The sequence below is a fragment of the Schistocerca cancellata genome, chromosome 7, assembly GCF_023864275.1.
Source record: "Schistocerca cancellata isolate TAMUIC-IGC-003103 chromosome 7, iqSchCanc2.1, whole genome shotgun sequence".
NCBI lineage: Eukaryota > Metazoa > Arthropoda > Insecta > Orthoptera > Acrididae > Schistocerca > Schistocerca cancellata.
This window is the reverse complement of record NC_064632.1, coordinates 582,121,220-582,139,640: the sequence shown is the minus strand read 5'-3', so window position 1 is coordinate 582,139,640 and position 18,421 is coordinate 582,121,220. Positions and strand designations below refer to the sequence as shown.

The 18,421-nt window shown below is 42.2% G+C and overlaps 1 protein-coding gene across 1 annotated transcript in view; it reads left to right on the top strand.

Annotated features, from left to right (window-relative positions):
* LOC126092912 (uncharacterized) overlaps nucleotides 1–18,421 on the top strand; it is a 671,478-nt gene that overhangs the window by 628,619 nt on the left and 24,438 nt on the right. The window lies entirely within an intron of this gene.

Sequence of the window (18,421 nt, the reverse complement as noted above, 5' to 3'; positions counted from 1 at the left end):
GACGGGAGGGGGGTTGCGAAAGGTAGCTTTTTCTCGAACATTCGAAAACCACAGTATACAGCGAAAATGTTTCCCAATAAAAAAATTAAACTACTGCAAATTTCCTACTAAGAAAGGTACTACTCATTTTTTCCCTAAGACTAACCGTTCCCGCGTTGCAGGAAAAGGAAAAATCGCAAGTTATTAAAAATAGTGTTTAAAAACTAATGTAGCCTGTACTGTTAAATAACGTGTGTTACGAACAAATATAAAATTTTTGTACCGCAATGCAGTAGAATCGTATTAAGGGATAAATTGTGTTTTTAGAGTATAACAGGAGGTTAGAAGGGTGAGGGAAGGTAGAGATAGTCGCACTGTGGTCACGCACTTCCCTCGCTCACCGATGTGCAGGCATTTCATCTGCCCATTCCCTCCTCTACCGCACAATCACTAAAAGACACTACAGGAAGTTTCACAAAGCTATAACGGACCCTTCCGTAGCTTGCCTTATGAATTACTGGTGTAGTGTGCAGACAGGCCCAGAGGTGTTTATTTTCCTCAAAGTGCGTTAACACCACGTGCAATACAGATAAAATTTCTGATACTAACCCGAGAAATGTGTATGGACAGAATCCGTGTAAATCTCTGCACACCGTTCAACACTGTTACAGGTGAAATTCATTCTTACTCACATGACAGTTATCTTCCGGAAAAGGCGACTTCCCCGACAAATAAGGCTGCTCGCTCTTCAGTTTACAAACGGATTGTATCTTCCCAGCATAACCTGCCCAGTTCTCCTGTGGAAGTTGACAAAATATCTTCAGTGAGCTCGTGTTTGTATAGTGGAGTTACTTGCGCTTCATCTAGTCGGTATTTATTTACAGCAGTTACGGAGGGAAGTACGTGACCACAATCTGGCGACCTAGCATCCCTCACGCTTCTAACCTCCACCACCGCTTTACCAACCTGTTAACACCCCCAGAACACCGTTTATCCCTTAGCACGGTTCTGCTGCACTTAGATGCGGTACAGACATTTAATATTTGTTCTTAACCGACTTTATTAACAATGTGCATTCGTATCATACATTTAAAACACTGTTTTTAATACTCTCCGATTTTTCCAACCCACGCAACGCGGAAACCCAAAGGAGAAATGAATATGACCTCCTTTGCAGGAAATTTGATGTAGTTGGATTCTGCACTGTGCAACATTTTCGCTAGAAGCTGCGATTTTCGGGATAATCCAGAAAAACTTAAGTGACCTCCAGACCACCCGCTTTCCAAACTAGAACAACCACCACCACCACGCAGTTTCCCGGGAAGACACTTTGTCGGACACCTACGGACAACAGCATTCCATTGGATGCAGGCGCAGCCAGGGGCGATTCTAGAAGTTGGTCAAAGGGGGGGGGGGGGATTGGGGTTGGAGGAATGGTATATCACTTAGCAAAAGGAGAGTTGGTAAAATGTTGCTTAAAGTAGTTTTTGGTAATTGTTTTGGAGTTCAGGGTAAAAAAGTGTGCATTAATAAATAATAAGACGCCCATTTTAAGTTAAATGATATTTATTGGTTTAGATAGTGAGCTACTTGCCGCTCTTACTCTTTTGCTAAAATGTGTTTGAAATACATTGCAACCTATATTGCTACATAGTTATAAAAGAAAAAAAAAGATTGAACCTGTTGGAGTAATATATTCGCTGATTTCTGAAGTCATTTTATCCAGTGTAATGATACTCCATGGGGGGAGGCTATAGCCCCTCCCCCCCCCTTGCCACCGGCCCTGGGCGCAGCGAGCAGGATGCCGTGACTAGCCAGAGCGGCCTAATTCAGCGCTTGATAAGGTCAGAGAGAGAGAGAGAGGATACGCCACGCCGGCCCACGCCGAAGCGTCGTCAGCTCGCCGACGCAGTGGCCTAAGTTTCCTTTCCACATACCCTAAATCCCTGCTCCCTCTCCTCCAAGGCGGCTCGTCAGAGAAAGAATCGTTTGATTTCGAATTGGGTGCTTTTCCGACCGCCTGTTCGACGTACGGAAGTTGCGTAGTCATGGCTACTAGCGCATTTCCAGATTGTAATTTGAGTCATCCGATGTCGCCTTCACAGTTTTCAACGGTCTTGCAATAGGGTCGTCCAACTGACGCTGCAACACTATAGAGTCCAACTCTAACCTTGCTCCTTTCCTGAAAAACCTTCACATACTTTTATATACGTGTACAGGCTGTTCGGAAAATGTTCGGGAGGAGGAGAACATGAAGTCACACATACACTGAAGAGCCAAAGAAACTGACACACCTGCCTAATATCGCGCACAACTGCCGCAACACGGCGTGGCATGGACTCGACTGATGTCTGAAGTAGTGCCGGAGGGAACCGACACCATGAATCGCACAGGGCTGTCCATAAATCCGTAAGAGTACGAGGGCTTGGAGATCTCACATGAGCAACACGTTGCAAGGCATCCCAGATATGCTCAATAATGTCCATGTCTGGTGAGTCTGGTGGCTAGCGGAAGTGTTCAAACTCAGATGAGTGTTCCTGGAGCCACTCTGTTACAATTCTGGACGTGTGGGGTGTGGTATTTTCCTGCTGCAATTGCTCAAGTCCGTCGGAATGCACAATGGACATGAATGGATGCAGGTGAGCAGACAGGGTGCTTACGTACGTGTCGCCTGTCAGAATCATATGTAGACGTATCAGGGGTCGCGTATCACTCCAACTGCACACGCCCCACACCGTTACCGAGCCTACGCCAGCTTGAACAGTCCCCTGCCGACATGCATGAGGTTGTCTCCATACTCGTAAACTTCTGTCCGCTCCATACAATATGAAAAGACACTCGTCCGACCGGACAACATGTTTCCAGTCATAAACAGTCCATTATCGATGATGTTTCGTCGAATGGTTTGTACGCTGACACTTGTTGATGGCCCAGCGTTGAAATCTGCAGCAGTTTGCGGAAGGGTTGCATTCTGTTGCGTTGAACGATTCTCCTCAGTTATCTTTGGTGCCGTTCTTGCAGGACGTTTTTCCGGCCGCAGTGATATCGGAGATTTGATGTTTTACCAGATTCGTGACATTCGCGGTACACTCGTGAAATGGTCTTACGGGAAAATCCCCACTTCATCGCTACCTCGGATATGCTGTGTCCCATCGCTCGTGCGCCGACCGTAACACCGCGTTCAAACTCACTTAAATGGTGATAATCTGCCATTGTTGGAGCAGGAACCGATCTAACAAATGCGCCACACACTTGTCTTGTGTAGGCGTTGCCGACCGCAGCACCGTATTCTGCCTGTTTACATATCACAGTATTTGAATACGCATGACCATACCAGTGTCTTTGGTGCTTTAGTGTATTTATTTATGGTACATGTGGCCCCTGACAACAATTTCTGATGCTAGGGACGACTTAAACAGCAGATAGTGTAGCATACTAATTGCAGCAGTGGCATTCACAGAAACTGTGCAGATACGCGAGCATTGTGCTCTATGCGCGCAGTGCATTGTCGGACCACTGATTGTCGAATCCGCTATGAGACTCCTGTCGTGTCCGCAATGGTGCCAGCAGCGGCAGTTGTAGTTAACAAGATCTCCTTTTGTTTCATAGGCCAGTTACGTCTTATGCCCATGGGGGAAGAAGTGGAGACACGTGAGTTGACGTTGGTGTCTGGCCCACAGAGCCCCCTCGGGCGATCCAGCGATTCCAGAAGGCGGCTCCTCACAGCAGTGCTGGAATGGGGTGGCGCCCCATCGTGCTGGAAGTTCATCCTCCGTCTAACATCCAGAGGCACGTCGTCCAGTAGTTCTAATAACACGTGTCCCACGAAGCGGTGGTATTTCGTTGAGGCGAAATGGAAGAATGTATTGTCCAATCAACGTGTCACCGAGAATGCCGGCATCCACATTAACACCGAATCGCCGGTATGTCGTGAGTTTCCATGCTCCCAAACATGCGAATTGTTGGCATTTGAATGCCAGTACACATTCCCTGTCAGCGACACCGACACAACAGCTTACCCCTAACAAAATGTTCCATAAGGTTACGAGTTGATTTCAGAGACCTCCTGCATTAACCTGAACGAATAATTTCGGAACACCCTGTACATATATTTTGGATCATAACTCGGTATTTAAGGGCATAATACTCGTAAATTACCAAAAGCTATTGTAGGTTCAGTTTCCTCGTCTGCTGGTTACGTAGTTTCGAAAGTATTTTCACTGACTTTTTCCTTAGAATTCTTACAGGTGCTATCTTGTCATTTGCTCTTCGATCAGAAGGGTAACAATTCTTACTGTGATACTACGGCAAGAAAGATGGATCTGCCTGTTAGTGAAGACTGTAGACTGTTGATTCACCATACGAATTATACACGCAGCCAATAACAACAAACCGATATAGTCTTAAAGTGTAACTTGATCTAATTCTTCCCAGCTATCACCATAAACTTTTTGACTCTCAGTACTAGTCATTTTCACCGCAGTACTCTGAAAATTACCGTTTATAAGACCTTGAAAAGAGGATTCTATATCACTTACTCTGGACACAGCATGATACCTTGTTGGACCGAAGTAAGTTTTACAACTTTGCTGCACTGTATGCTCTTACAGTCTGCGGAAAAGTGCGAAGTTCCATATGATGATTTTGTCATTTGACTGAACCACTTGTGCCGCTTGCACGTTGCCATGTGAGGTATCAATGTTTGAAAGTCAGATGTAGGAGGAATGGTATCGTCAGTGATGTTATTTTTTTTCTTTTTCCTTCAAAAATACTATTCTTACTGTCAGATGCATTTACTAATGCTTCAAACTCCTGCTCAGAAAGAAATCGTTTCGTCTTGATAGCCACACTGAAATTCCTACGTTGATTAAATGATCTGCGACCGCACCAAACAGTTGATAAAACCTTATTAGTACCGATAATGCTTTGATGATTTGGACGTAATAACCGACCTGCATTATTAAGTCCCACATTTCAACAAAGTCCGCCATTATTATAAAGTATGCTTGTATCTCAGACACGTAGTAACAAAAATTTTCTATCGGTATTTGTGCATGATGTAAATTTTTAAACACACACGTTACTTAGACCCAGGGAACATCAGTGTAACAAAATTAAGCCATAAAAAGGGGGAAAAATCTATATTTTCCTTTGAGCCTTAAGCTGTTGTAAAGTGCATAGAAAAAAATAGTTTCTAGCACTAGAGTGTAAATATGAAAACGTTATTGGAAGAACTCACTGCTGTGACCCAAAGATAAAAGCAGCATTAAACCTGTGGTATTCGGCTTCGGCGCATTCTAGCGCAATTACTACGCTCACAGGAAGCTCTCAAATCAGGGTTTCGCGAATCAGTTTCCCAAAACCGCTTGTACATCTAAATACGTACTCCGCAAACCCATGTGTAGTGCATGCTAGAGGATTCTTAGCTAGGTACACGTGTCAGGGCTTCTTCTCGCACCAGTTAATTGACTGCTTGATTTTCTCTGTGCGCTGCAGTTAGTTTGTTACCAAAGTTCTTCACTTAACACTGCTACGTGAAATTCTGTGCGTAGACTTATCTTTTAAGTGTTAGCCAGCTCAGGCTTTTCTGTTGACGCTCTCTTGTGAGTCAAACAAACAATTCGCGCTGTCCTCCTTTAAATATATTAATTATCCACTGCTGGTGCTATTTGGTGTGGCTGCCACACACTTGAGCAGAATTCTAAGACATCACACACACGTTTTGTTTGCAGTCTCCTTTATACACTAACTGCATTTTCCCAGTACGCGCCAAGAACTGAAGCCTGCCACATAGTTCATCTTAAATTGTGCCTGTGTGGTGGTTAAATGTCATTTCCTTAAAAATTGTTAAAGCCATGTATTGCTATGAGTTGACTGTTTCCAGTTGTGACTCGTTGATATTGTCGTCGTGGGATACTTTTTCTGGTCGTTTTGTGAAGTGCATAATTTTACATTTATGTACTTTTAAGTAAATTGTCGATCTTCGCACCACGTGGAAATCTTATTAAGGTCTGACAATGTATTTATTCAGCTTGCTTTAAACAATACTCCATTATAGACGGTTGCAAAATCTGCAAAAAAATATATGAGGTAACCACTAATACTGTGTGCCAAGTCATTACTATACAAAATCAAGAGCAGTTGTCCTAACACACTACTCTGGGGCACGCCTGAAGTTACATCTACTTATTCCTCTTGATCATGTACGCACTTCAATAGCAGTACCGCTTCTGGAAATGCTGGTGCCAGTTTCTCACAATCGATATTCGCTTACATGTAAAGGCTAAAGAGTTTGAGACGTGCTTACATTGTCAAGTTCCTACTTACTTTCAAAAATGTAGATTAGTATGGACGAAACATTTTGTGTGCGTTAAAGGAAAAAATGAGTATCACATCGAGCAGGAAGTTATTAATTTCCTTTACTTAACTGAGGAGAAGCACGTTTATATTCGTTATTTTGAAAGGAAGAGACGAAGGATGCTATCATTGTTGCATTAGGCTACGTCCTACGTGAGCGACAGCTTCAGGCGACAAGACGCGGCTGCAGGGTGTCGGTAGCTAACAAGGGAACATCCCCATCGCACCCCCCTCAGATTTAGTTATAAGTTGGCACAGTGGATAACTGAAAAACTGAACACAGATCGATCGAGAAAACAGGAAGAAGTTGTGTGGAACTATGAAAAAATAAGGAAAATATACAAACTGGGTCGTCCATGCGCAAGATAGGCAATATGAAGGGCAGTGTGAGGCGAGGAGCTCCGTGGTCTCGTGGTTAGCGTGAATAGCTGCGGAACGAGAGGTCCTTGGTTCAAATCTTCCCTCAACAAAAATTTTAACTTTTTATTTTCAGTTTATGTGAAAAACTCTTATGTTTTCATCACTTTTTTGGAGTGATTATTACATCCACAAGAAAACCTAAATCGGGCAAGGTAGAAGAAACTTTTCACCCATTCACCAAGTGTACTAGTTAGGTGGGTCGACAACATATTCCTGTCATGTGACGCACATGCTGTCACCAGTGTCGTATACAAAATATCAGACGTGTTTTCCTGTGGAGGAATCGGTTGACCTATGACCTTGCGATCAAATGTTTTCGGTTCCCATTGGAGAGGCACGTCCTTTCGTCAACTAATCACACGGTTTTGCGGTGCGGTCGCAAAACACAGACACTAAACTTATTACAGTGAACAGAGACGTCAATGAACGAACGGACAGATCATAACTTTGCGAAAATAAAGAAAGCAAAATTTTCAGTGGAGGGCAGATTTGAACCAAGGACCTCTCGTTCTGCAGCTGTTCACGTTAACCACGGGACCACGGCACTCCTCACCTCACATTACCCTTAATATTGCCTATCTTACGCATGGACGACCCAGTTTGTATATTTTCCTTATTTTTTCATAGTTCCACACAACTTCTTCCTGTTTTCTCGATTGATCTGTGTTCAGTTTTTCAAGGCCTATCCATTGTGCCAACTTATAACTAAATCTGAGGGGGGTGCGATGGGGATGTTCCCTTGTAAGTAAGTGCGCTACAGGTTGGCGACGCCCGTGCCAGTAATCGTTTGTCCACTGTAGCTGGCGACATTTAAACTCAGCCGTGTTTGAATCTTGTCGCCTGAGCGGACACGAAGTCTGCTGCGAAATACGTATAATCCGATTTTAAGAACACTATTCATTGAAAAAAAATGATTCTTCCGCGTTTTACAGATACATATCTTCGATCGATGAAAGACTGAACTTCTTTTCGTTATTGGTCATAGTTACCGTGCTGCACGCAACTAAATGAGTGCACGAGATTTCATCTAACGAGGAAGCCCTTGAGGGCGAGGTGGCAAGTTCAATCTTTAGTGAGGCGCGTTTGAAATTCTTGTGTTAACAGTTATGACAGGAAAAATATTAGCTGCTAATTACTCACAATGTGCATCAGGGGGGGGGCGACATAAAACGAGTGTAGGAAGGTGCAGAGATCAGCCTTTTATGGGATGTACTTATTACGCTTTACAAATTGGATTGCGTCGACATCCAAGAAATGTTCAGAACAAGCTATTAACACGCACCATGAATACCGAACAACAATGTGGCACACCACAGTGATCACAAAGGTTCGCACCATAAAGGTCGAAGGCGAACTCCTTGGGAGTTGCAGAACGTTCAGGCCGGCATCCACTGCGTGTAGAATGAGCGTGGTGTAACAGGGTGATGAACACTGACGGAGTATGATTGCATGCAACCAAATTCGAAACAGTCAGTCGTGGAACTTATCCTGAAACCGGGCGTAGCTGCAGATAGTGCGATAATGTTTTATAGTAACGGAAAAAAGTATCCAGGGGCCTAATTTGTCCACTGGTTTCAGGTGGTATGAATTGCCATGTTACGCTCTTTTCGCGAGGGATAGTTTGCTCTAAAGGAGTACGATTCTTACAAGCAGACCAGGAATCGAGTAAAAGCAGTTTATCTCGACCAGCTGTTAGCCAAAAGCAGTGCTCTTACCGCAGTTGTAGTTCTCTTACGCCCATTTTCCCAATCTTGCGTGCTGTGACGTAAATACTCCCTACTGCCTTGCAAAATCTCACACACGAAAAAGAATGGGCTGGGCAGACCACCTCCAACTTCTCGCAGCACAATAAATTAATTTTCCAGGCGATTCCACCATCCAGATAAACAGTTGACATAATTTTATAAGAATGTCAGTTGATCTTGATAAAACTCTCTTGCTACCTTTAATTTCCAGGGTTTCTTTCTATGCATTTTCTCATCAAATACCGATTCCTCGAAGTTCAAAACAAATTGCTTGCTCAACTATAGGACGAGTTTATCTCGTCTAGAAACTCTGTTCGTTGTTCATCGTCAAGTTAACGCTTTGTTTGAAATTTCGTTATCTTAGCTCTTTCAATACTGAAGCACTGTTTGAAGTTACGCAGCTATCCACTTCTTCCCTTGAAATGTCTGTAATATACGCTGCGCACAATTTGTGTGCGTAACGTAGTAGATAAATTGTATCGAGCACCCTCGAAGTGCGCAATCAACAGTTTTTGTAGTCATACAAATGAAATGACATAATACAATTAAATTTTCATGGAGATTGCGTTGGGGAGGGCATTGGACTAGGGCAGTCTGTGCAGCTATGTTACTTGTCACGCTGTGGCGGTGCACTAGCTAGCATACCTGCCTAGTAAGCAAGGAGACCCGGGCCCAAGTCCCAGTCGTAGCACAAATTTTAATTCATTTCTTCAGCTTCCATCATTATCGTAGAAATGACATAATTACAGAGACATTTACTGGTCTCGCACATATATGATTTTGTGTATATAGCCTAAAGCGGCGACTGAAAAATTGTACCAATGCCGGGAATCGAACCCAGTTCTCCTGCTTACTAGAGCGGTGCTTAGCCACTAAGCCACCCTGGCACATCGGTTCACACGAATATACGGGTTTACAAGTTTTTGTAACAAGTGCGCCTTGGCCTCTCTTGAATATCGGTAGTTTTTTCTTATTTAGTGCACGATCATATTGCTGTGGACCGTTCGAAATGCGTTCCTAATTGGTTTTTTTTCTTCTTTTTTACAATGCTGGGGATGATATTCCAACTACGTAAGGTTTTAGTACATGCGCCTTCGATGAGTGTCCTTTATTACGTTTAACCGGTGGCAGGATTTATGGTTTCCTGTCCTGCAAGGATGACGAACTGCACGGCTCGACACCGTTTCAGTATCGCTGTCACTTGTTAAGCACGTATAGTTCCTCAAGTACATTATTCGCACAGTCGAGCGTATACGACACCACACATTCCACCGACTCGTCTTGCAGAAACTCTTGTATTTCATCTACCACTTTGTTCTCTTTCTGCGAAAGTCGTCGGGGTCCTTCCTGACGAAACGTCAACTTCAGCAACTGCTGTAGACGTAATGCAATGTTTGCTTTGTTTATTGTGGACATTTCTCTGCTTTATCTCGACACCACCAGCACTGTAGCTCTGTTGTTTGTTACTCGTCGACTAAGCACTTGAACTGTGCTTCGTAGCATCACCTGCGTTCACCATTGGATACCTTCCAGTCCCGCCCCCTTTTGCCGACAATACGGTGGCGTATCGGGTGCACCTCGCCCTCGAAGGGTTCCTCCTAAGTGTTTTCTGAGCTTGCGTAGACCTTACGCATAGTTATTTTAGGTCATACATTATTGCGTATGAAATGTAGCCAACATATCGAAATTGTATTTAAAGTTCAGAGCAGAATGATATCTCTTTTTATTCTGAGATCTTGATTTTTATAATCGATTCAGGATATCTGAACGAGATTTCCTGCAAATGACGGCACACAGAGAGGACGTATTTTGTTGTGTGATTAACATTCGAAACGTGTTGGTCAAATGTTTGAGAGGAGCGAAAAGACGACTCCCTATAAAATGCACAGTGGGTTTATAGCCCAGTTAAGAGTGAAAAATGGCAAACAGGCTAGTTTTGCAAACAAATATTTAATTACTTGAAAGTAATCTGGTAATTAAAACTTGAAAACAATCTGGTAATTAAAAAAACTTAGTGAGTTAAAGGGGTATTTAAATACTTAACAAAAAGTTGCTGAAGTTTCAAAAACCTGATCTCATCAACTGTTTCGTACATAAAAAGATACATTAGTGTGATATTTAACTGTCAATAAGGCTTCCTTCGAGTCAAGTACTAAATTTAGGACGTGATCATAACTCGCTAGGAAGGCAAATTTGGCGTCAGTAAGATCATGTTTTCTGAATAAAACTTGAAAATAAATAAAGAATGAAAAAATAGGTCACATGTTTTGTGAAGTAATTTGACTAAAAGTAAGAGGCACATTTTATGTCCCTTTTAATGATGCTCGAAATCAGGTACAGCAAATGAGGTGCACCGAATGTTTCTCTAATCTATTTTACTTCCTACTTTTAGGCAAATGATTTCGCAATACAGTTTTTGAAAAATTTTGTATGATTTATTTATGCAGATTATTTAAATTAATTGAAAGTCTTGGAATTACCATTGATGACTGATGAATTGTGTTCCCAACAACCAAGTATCAGTAAAATTTCATGGTTGCTCATTGTTTTCTATTAGGAATTAAATGTGTGAGATCCACTAGGATAGGTGTGTGTACGCTTTATCAAGCACTTTGGCAAGACCTAAAATATATACTTTCGATGCTGTGTGAAGAGTACTGATAAAACTTGGCACACACAGCAGGTGATACGATTGTAGTTGAGTCGGTTAAAACGTAAAAAGCAGGTGTGTCCAAACCCAGGATCAATGGCACTTGAGCCAAAGATGGACTCCTCGTAGGGAAAAATGACTCATTTTTTTCGAAGTCAGACATTCTTCTGAAATCAGGAGGAGGAAGAGGAGGAGGAGGAGGAGGAGGAGGAGTTCTGAGCCGAGATCGCTATAAAAACCTTTACTGTAGGAACAGATTTTTGCAAAACTTAAGTCACCATCTTCTGTTCTGTAATAAAATTACAAGAACTGCTGCAAACTATTATACAGATGATGCAGCATTAACCTATAGAAGAACCAAATGACATAAGTTCATAACGGTTACTCCTAAGTAATCACTACCCTTCAAGCTCAACAGGAGCAAACTAATTCTTCCTAACGTATCGTCTATTGAAATTTGAGTGTATGTAAGAAACATTAGTGTTTAATTCACTGAATAGCTAGTCGAACATCTCTCTGCTCATTCGCGTATATGAGAAGAAGCTGTTTGGTGATCTTCGTAGCTTATGATATAAATTACGAAATTCTCCCTCTGTAAACTTCATGCAAAGCGCTTCTTCATCGCCCTTGTTTTCCTAAATGAAGCTAATTTTGTTGCCTTTGTCTCGAGCCACAATATGCTACCGTTCATGCGCGCCATTTTATAGAAACAACTTGTCGGCCGTAGCAGCCAAGTGTAGTTGGAACTTTTCGATCATACGTAGGACCAAATATCGCCCGCGCTGTTACTTGAAGCTGCAATGTCACGAAGGCAGATGTCGCTTCTTTGGCTAACGTAGGACACGGTTATAGGGAATTCAAACCGACTCTGAACATTTGGATCTGTAAACTGCCATACCCAGTCTCTCATTTCATTTGAGAAGACTGTCCTCCACAGTCAGTGCCTAGTGACAAAACTTTCGCTAATTCTGTGTACAGAAATGTGAAGTTGAAGTTGTCTAGCACATCAAAACACAAAGTAATGCAATAGTCTAACCTTCTACTAGCGAGTATTTTTCCCACAAAGCAATTCTCTGGAAGGGCTAATATAAGTTTCGACTGTATCGTCTCTCTGCATTAAGTTCAGTGACATCCACAAGGAAACGATATTTTTTGTATCTCATATACACTGAGATGACAAAAATCGTGATATACCTCCTAATTTCGTGTCAGACCACCTTTTCCCGGGCGTAGTGCAAACTCCGACGCACAAGGGACTCGACAAGTCTTTGAAAGTCCCCTGCCGAAATATTGAGCCACGCTTATATAGCCGTCCATGATTGCGAAAGCGTTACCGTTGCAGGATTTTGTGCACGAACTGACATCTCGATTATGTCCCATAAATGTTCGATGGGTTTCATTTCGGGGGATCAGGTTGGCCAAATCTTTCGCTCGCATTGTCGTGAGTGAGTAATTGTGCCCCGATGACATGGCGCATTGTCATTCCTTCGTTGTTTTGGAACACGAATGGGTGCAAACGGTCTCCAAGTAGCCGAACACAACCATTTCCAGTCAATGATGGCTTCATTTGGAAGAGAGAGACTTGTCCATTCCATGTAAACACAACCAACACCATTGTGGAGCCACCACTAGCTCACACAGTTTCTTGTTGACAACTTGGGTCCACGGCTGCGTGGGGTCTGCGACGCACTCACACCCTAACATCAGCTCTTACCCGCTGAAATAGCGACTCGTGTGACCAGGCCACCAGTCAGTAGGGTCACGAGCCCAGGAGAGGCCCTGCAGGTGATGTCGTGCTGTCAGCCAAGGCACTCGCGTCGCTCTTCTGTCTGTTACCACGACAGCAGGATGCAAAGGCCTCTGCTCACGGTCGTTAAGTGAAGACCGTCGGCCAGTGCGTTGTCCACGGGTAGAGGTAATGCCTCGGCACACTCTGTACACTGCGATCTCGAAACATCGAATCCCTAATAGTTTCCGAAATATGTTACATGCGTCTATGTCCAGCTACCATTCCGCGTTCAAAGTATATCAATTCCCGTCGTGCGACAATAATCACGTCGGCAGCCATTTCACACGAATCACCTGAAAACAAATGACAGCTCCGCCAATGCACTGCCCTTTTATGCATTGTGTGCGCGACACTCTCTCCATTTGTGTACGTGCATGTCGCTATCCTACAGTAGTCTCAGCCTCACGCCATTGCGTGCAGACTTTCATTACGTGTCTTTATTCTTCCTTTTTCTTTCGCCTTCACCGTTTCCACATCAGTCATCTCGTTGTACACTAATCGAAATATGTGCAGAAGACTCAGGTGACACTAATTTCATACATAAATGTTTAATAAACATTACAAAGAATTGACACCAAATTGTTCAGATTGTGTTTAACTTAAAAAAAAAAATACCTGAGCTGATTACAATGTTTGTCGACACTGCGAGGAAAATAACAAAATAACGTATTCTCAGAATCAGTGGCGGCTCGTGAGTATACATTTTAATAAATTTTTGGATTCAAATGTATTTGAGAGGGTGAACTTAATAGCATCTGCGGTATGAAAGTTACGCTTATCAACAAGTTTATACAACTACAGTCACTGCCTATAATAATAATAATAATAATAATAATAATAATAATAATATGCAAACTTATCTGACAAAACATAGAATTGTTTTGTGGAATTTTGTTGTTTTGTACATAATTAAGTACAGTTCAGGGCGACAACGAAATAATGTGTGAGTTTTCGCAACTCTCCATTTCGGATTTTTGTATAAGTGGGAGTTTTTGTGTTACCCTGCACCCACACAATAACTTGTGCTAATTGTACACACCCTTGTTAAATGTTCACTCGTACTAATGCTGATTTGGTTTGGTCACTGTATCAATCAAAGGATCTGTTCTCGGAGGTCCTAGTTCCTTTGCGGCTAACTCCTTCTGATAATTTAATTTTCTGTTCCTAGGATGAGATTTTCACTCTGCAGCGGAGTGTGCGTTGATACGAAACTTCTTGACGGATTAAAGCTGTGTGCTGGACCAAGACTCGAACTCGGGACCTTTGCCTTTCGGGGGCAAGTGCTCTACCGAATGAGCTACCCAAGCACGACTCGCGATCCGTTCTCATAACTTTTCAGTTAACATTTAAAATAGATTCAACATAGCTCATGTTTACACTGCACACGAAAGCCTGTTCCCGCACAGTATACAACAAACTTCAAACACAAAGTAACGTTTGTGGAAATGATTAAACTCAAATTGTAACGTCTACCAACGTGATCACTTGACTAGAATACAAATGAGGCGCTGAGATCCATAAGGGTCTATAGCATATCGTCATCGATCACACATTTAAGTGAATATCAGAGAAACCAGTGATAGCGCTTTTCGTGGATTTTCAAGGACTACAGCACAGATGAACTTCACTCGCCATAAAATCAACAGAGTTCAGAAACATGAATAAACGCTACAATCTCACAATCGACTATGATCTGCTGTAGGCCCGTATGAGTCTCAGTGCCTCAAATGGATTACTGTACGATAAAATTCGTGTACTATAATTCATTCAGAAAATCACAAAATAGGTTTACTGTTCGTACAACTTTAACATACATTGAAATCTGATCTAATTTTACTACAGTAAATAGCGACTGAATTAGCATATCTGCATATTAGTGTTATCATCTGCTGCAGTGTGCTACCACCTCCAGTTGAGTGGCAAGGGATAGCTGTGCAAATGGTGAATCGTGCCCCCTTGATTATCAAGGTAATTGCGTCACGCGAGTTGCGCATGCGCAATAGCTCCTTGTAACATGCACAGCTGAAGGTGTGCTCGCGATCCTGGTGCCAAGTTTCGCGGAGTGTAGAGGAGCAGTAGCGTGGTAGATTGAAGTGCCCAAACTTTCAGATAGCAGCATCTATGTTACGTTTAACAGCATTAAAAGAAAAATAGCCAATAAATCCTCAAGTTGTCGAAAAGTTAGGGTGTTCATGTGCTCTTACACAACAGTCACCACTGCTCATAATGCTGCTTGTTGCGCTACGCAACAGGTTCTCGTGTCACTTGAAAGCAAGAGCACATGACATCTGCAATGGAATGTGGCATAGCAAAGCACTGCTGTGTCCCACTTTAAGGGCTACCATCTGTCCCTATTTTTTTTTTTAGGGATTGTCTCTACTTTTCTGTAATTGTCCTGTGTTCCCACGTATGACAGGACACCCGCAAGTCTTTACGTATTTGATTTATTTTTTACAGCTTTACTTTTTAATATCGTATTGCATAATTTTTAATGCATATTAAATGCATCATATTTTTGTTAGCCAAAGCCAATATAAATAAAATACACGAGAGCAACAAAACAGTGGGTGTCAATCGCCTTTCCGTCTCGTTTTCAAACAGCTGATGGTGAAGAGGCAGTTGCATTTATGGAAAGGATTATTTACATGTTTCGTACTTTCACTGTTCCGTAAGAACAAAACATTATTAATATTATGGCGATTTGATGGGCTTTCGAAGTCTGAGTCATTAATTAAAATGCTCAGCAGATTGAGTGGAAATAAAGGCAGTGAGTGTATTGACAATTACTGCAGTCAGAATGAATCCAGAGAGAGAAAAGTGAAAAGAATGTGCTTATTTCGTAATGAATGACTAGAGGGCAAACAGTTCAAAAGATGGTGAACTGAAGGTGGTGACGAACGGACGCCAAAGTGTGAAGTGTATCCTGCATCTATTTCAGTAAAAGAATTAAAAATGTGGCTGATAACCGAAACAAACTTAATGAAACCTGTGGAAATCAAACTTCTTGTTAAAAATAAGGCTGCCCAGAGTTCTGTCAGCATCTTCTACAGCCCCGTAGGGTCGTGAGGACAAGATTAGGTACAGCATGCATGGAGGCATTTAAACAGTCGTTCTTCCCGTATGCCATTCGTGAATGAAAAAGCCCAGTAACTGGTACAGTGGGTCGTACCCTATGCCGTGCACGCACTTCACAGTGCTTTGCCGAGTAAAAAAAGACATTTCTAAAGACCGCTACATCAGGCAACAAGTAGGTCTCCTCCTATAAATTAGAGCCCCATTGATTTTACACCAATGCATAATTATTTTTAAATATTTTAAGCTGCAAGTATTATGAAGTATGGCGTTTGTAATTTAGTTTTGGTGCGAAGATAAAAAATGACTAACGTTAGTAAGAATTGCACATTTAACATATTAAGTGCTACCTTTTGTTTGAAGTGTCACAACTTTCGACCTGCCAAAGGTGGCAACTCTAGTCCAACTCGACCTCGCGAACAATGACTGACTTGAAGTATGGAGCAGCGACAGCGTTACGGAAATTATTATAAGTGGCAAATAAACTGGCTTCGCTCGTTTGCTTAAGGTGTATGTGTTGAACAAACAAGAACGAAACATAGGTATGTGTTTTAGAGACAAAATATAGAATACACATTAAAGTGCAAACAAAAACAGAAAACAAACACTTAATGAAAAACCACACTTGGTGCTAGAATTGTTAGCATTTTTAATTGTTTAATGTGAACTAAATTGTAGCAAAATGCGTGTTGCATCAGACGACAGTTCGTTTTTGAACTGTTCTGCAAATGCACCTGTAATAACCGCCAGCAACCAGTGAGATTTTGTGGGGTGTTTTCTCACGCGTAAAGCTGGACGGCGGTCAACCACTTTCCTTCAGAGTGCGACGTTGCCAAACATCCGCGACGATACAGATTCGTTGGCGACCACAACACCTTGTAATGTTTAACTTCACGCGAGCTTTTTCCTGTGCACCCCGTGCAAGCTTTCCTCCACCCCTCTCCCCCCATCGCCGCACACGCCTCCCCTCTCTCATATGAGGCGCCTTACAATGTGATGGGAGCAGTTACCGTTCCCAGTTCTTTGCAGTGTTCGTGACAGACAGGAGAGTCGCAGTTTGTTGCGTGGTTTTAGCTATTTTGCTTCTTCAACATCGTTTCCGAAAAGCGGACAGAACGTTGCTTATTTCCAGCGTTTCATTATCACAAGGCGTGCCAGGATTCAGAACTTTTTCTGTTAAAATATCGTACGCGGCACTTATTTTTTTTTAGCACTCGATTCGAGTAAGAAGCACGTTCATCAACCTCTCTCCCGTTTCTACATTTTCCCCTGTAGAGTACTTAACCTGTACAAAAATGTCAACGATAACTTGATAACTGCGTAGAAAGTATAGCATAAATCAAGAATGATGCCAGTGAGAGGACCAACGCATGAAATACCTTAGTTTGATTGTTGGAGGTTTAGCTAATAACTTATTTTGATTTGTCATAACTTTCTGAATTTGCCGTATTTCTGTTTACGCCATACTCTTTGAATGGCGGTTTTACGCTTTCATTTGTTCATTTCAGGCAAACAACAGAATCTTTGCTCGACGTTAATGGTGGTTTAGCCAGTTATAAAAGTTGTTATATCTCACATCACTTATAACTCTTTGCACTGTGTGAATTAGTAAAAGGTACAGATATTTTGACAATCTACTTGAATTTGTGACACCAGAACATGCCTTTCGTTACTCCCAACAACATGTCATGAATTTTAGTAAGACAACTACAAAAAGGATGGTTGTCTTTTCTGATAGAAAACAGCTTTAGATATTGTATACATTGCGCAGCGTGCCATTGTTGGTTGTGGCGCCAGTATTCCGTTTCGCAGCTTTAGACAGAGCAAGATCGAAACGATACAGTCTGGCTTACATCGATACATCTGGGACCGTTATGGGTTGCCTTCAGTGTCAGTGATGGAGTGTGTGAGATCGTTTTTCATAAGGCGTTTGCGTAGCTTGAAAGATGCTTTCTGTTCACCTGACTTCCCGGCCATTCAATACGGAAACGGTGAGAGACAATGCAGTAACCTATTTTCAGACTTCTCTTGTAACTTTAGTTCAGTATATTTAGCTCTGATTGAGAGTTGTTGTTTGAATTGTCCTTGATGTAGAGTTGTCATCATTGCATGTGATATGCTCATCAAACTGTGTGTTAATGATGGTGAAGCGTGAGTGTAAAGCAGTTACGTACATAAATACATTATTTGTGTGTTCGATAGTTACGAAATGCCAATGATATCTGAGACAATGAAGCTTATTTAGTGATGGTTGTGTCTTAAGTTAATGGTGAATTACAGTAATTACAAGTACTGACCAGAGGAAGACTACCATAATCCTCTTCCGACGAAAAGTGTATTCTCAAATGAACTGGGTTGTGTTTCTGGGAGAGGATGACTTGAGTTCTTTTCCTGATCATCTCACATTGT